Source organism: Canis lupus, chromosome X, assembly GCF_003254725.2.
Source record: "Canis lupus dingo isolate Sandy chromosome X, ASM325472v2, whole genome shotgun sequence".
Taxonomy (NCBI): domain Eukaryota; kingdom Metazoa; phylum Chordata; class Mammalia; order Carnivora; family Canidae; genus Canis; species Canis lupus.
This window is the reverse complement of record NC_064281.1, coordinates 88,552,449-88,555,388: the sequence shown is the minus strand read 5'-3', so window position 1 is coordinate 88,555,388 and position 2,940 is coordinate 88,552,449. Positions and strand designations below refer to the sequence as shown.

Here is a 2,940-nt window from a genome sequence, read left to right as displayed (position 1 = left end):
AATGAGTTTCTGAGGAGTGAGGGAAGGAAGGAAACAAATATTTTTTAATGCTTTTATGTTCCAGACAATGAATGTGAAGAAGAAAAGTAGAAGTGTGAAGAATAGAGTCTTGGGCGAAATGTCCAAAGTTAAGGGACAGGGAAGGGGTCAGCAAACAAGAAGGACTAGAAATTGTCAAAAACGTAGAAAGGGAATCTACAGACAATGTGTTGCTGAAAACAAAGAATAATTTTAAGAACACAGGGAAGGATCAAATAATTTGAGTATTCAGAAAGATTAAAAATGACAATAAAAGCTTTGCATTTGGTAAGGCTCCTTGGTGACACTGAATTCAATTCCATCTCACAAATACTTCTTGCACATCTCCTGTATAATTAGCATCAGAGGCCTAAAAACACCCTCGTGGAGGATACAGTCTAGAAGAAAGACTAGTAAACTGTCAATTACAAGACTAACTATTAAGTGCAGCATAGGGAGACATAAGATACTAATGTAGCACATAAGGTGTGCCACCTATCCCAGATTGGAATGATCTGGAAGGTTTTTTGGAGGAAGTAACATTTAAACCAGGACCTATAGGATGAGTTGGAATTAGCTAAATGAGAGGCAAAGGGTGACCTGAGCGGGAAATACCCAATGTGGTGATCCAGAGAGAAAAGGAAGTATGATCACTCAAACAACTGAAAGAAATAGAGATTTTGTAGAGAGATTGTTGAAGAGGTCAGCAGGGGTCAGCTGATGAAGAATGTTATAGAGCCGCAAGAATGTTATAGAGCCACATCAAAGACTTTGAATTTAATCCAGATTGGTATTGGGAAACTGCAGAAGGGTTTTAGCAGGAGAATGATACAATCAATTTTGCTTCAGAAAGATCCCTCTGAAGAAAAAAAATAGATCTCTCTGACTGCATGTACACTGGGGCAAGATTAAGTTCAGGTTGACCAATAATGAGGCTATTTGGGCAGTTTAAGAGAGAGATGATGGTGTTAATAGGAACGGAGAGGAGTGGGTGGACTCAATAAATATGTCGAAAGTAGCACTGACAGTTCTTGCTGACTAGTTGGTGTGGGAGATTTGGGGAAAGAGAAGAACCAAGAATGATGCCATTATTTTTGGCCAGGACAACTGAGTGGATGCTGATATGAAATACACTGGAACTTCCTCTTTTTCTGGCTGGAACCATGGAGGGTGCAGAAGAGAAGAAGAAGAAGGTTCCTGCTGTGCCAGAAACCCTTAAGTAAAAGCAAAGGAACTTCGTGGAGTTGAAGATCAAGCATCTGAGAAAAAGGTTTGCCCAAAAGATGCTTCGAAAGGCAAGGAGGAAGCTTATCTATGAAAAGGCTAAGCATTACCACAAGGAATACAGGCAGATGTACAGAACTGACATTCGCATGGCGAGGATGGCGAGAAAAGCTGGCAACTTCTATGTGCCTGCAGAACCCAAGTTGGCATTTGTCATCAGGATCAGAGGTATCAATGGTGTGAGCCCAAAGGTTCGAAAGGTGTTGCAGCTTCTTCGCCTTCGCCAGATCTTCAATGGCACCTTTGTTAAGCTCAACAAGGCTTAAGTTAACATGCTAAGAATTGTGGATCCATATATAGCATGGGGGTACCCAAACCTGAAGTCAGTGAATGAATTGATCTACAAGCGTGGTTATGGCAAGATCAACAAGAAGCGAATTGCCCTGACAGATAACACATTGATTGCTCGGTCTCTTGGTAAATATGGCATCATCTGCATGGAGGATCTGACTCACGAGATCTATACTGTTGGAAAATGTTTCAAAGAAGCCAACAACTTTTTATGGCCCTTCAGATTATCTTCTCCACGCAGCGGAATGAAGAAAAAGACCACCCATTTTGTAGAAGGTGGAGATGCTGGCAACAGGGAAGACCAGATCAATGGGCTTATTAGAAGGATGAACTAAGGTATCTACCATGATTATTTTTGTAATCTGGTCAGTTAATAAATGACTACTTTCAAATGGAAAAAAATAAAATAAAATAAAATACACTGGATGAGGAGTAGTTTTGACAATATAATATGATAAGTTCCTTTTTGAACATGTTTATTTTATTTTATTTTATAAGATTTTATTTATTCATTTATGAGAGACAGAGTGAGAGAGGCACTCTTCATAGGCAGAGGGAGAAGCAGGCTCTTCGCAGGGAGCCCGATGTGGAACTTGATCCCGGGGTCATTTCCTGAGCCGGAGGCAGATGCTCAACCACTAAGCCACCCAAGTGCTCCTGAACATATTGATTTTAAGGTACCCACTGGACATCGTAGTGGTGGTATGTGGTAGGCAATTGGCTAACCGTATCTCAAGTTCAGGAGGGAGATTTAGTTCAGAGTTAGAGATTTGGGAGACAATAGCAAGTAGTTGGTAATTGAATCCTTGAGAGAAAATGAGATATCCCTAGGTGAGGGTAAAGTAAGTTGGTGTAGTGTGAGATGAGAGATCTGAAGACAGAACACTGAACAATACAAAAATTTAAGGGCTGATCAAACAAAGGAGATTTGACAAAAACAAAACAAAACATCAGAAAAAACCTGGGAAGGAAGCATGTGTGTCCCAGCAAAGAAATAAGACTGCAATTTCAGAAGTCAGTAGCAAAGGGCTTTTCTAATGGAGGAAGCCTATCTCATTGGATGATTGATGGGGGGGGGGGAGCCAACAGAGAGGAATACAGTGCAGATGTGGCTAAGGAAGCCATAAATGCTACTGCAAGGTCTTTCCAGAAACAGGGTAGCACAAGAGTGAAGACTCATTGAGGAGACTCTTTTTCTTTTATTTTTATTTCATTATTTTTTTATATTTTTAATTTATTCATGAGACAAAGAGAGAGTGGCAGAGACATAGACAGAGGGAGAAGCAGGCTCCTTGCAGGGAGCCCAAAGCAGGACTCGATCCCAGGACCCTGGGATCATGCTCTGAG

The 2,940-nt window shown here is 40.9% G+C and overlaps 1 pseudogene; it reads left to right on the top strand.

Annotated features, from left to right (window-relative positions):
* The first annotated feature begins 1,158 nt into the window (after positions 1–1,158).
* On the top strand, positions 1,159–1,985 carry LOC112649204 (60S ribosomal protein L7-like; annotated as a pseudogene).
* Positions 1,986–2,940: the final 955 nt, after the last annotated feature.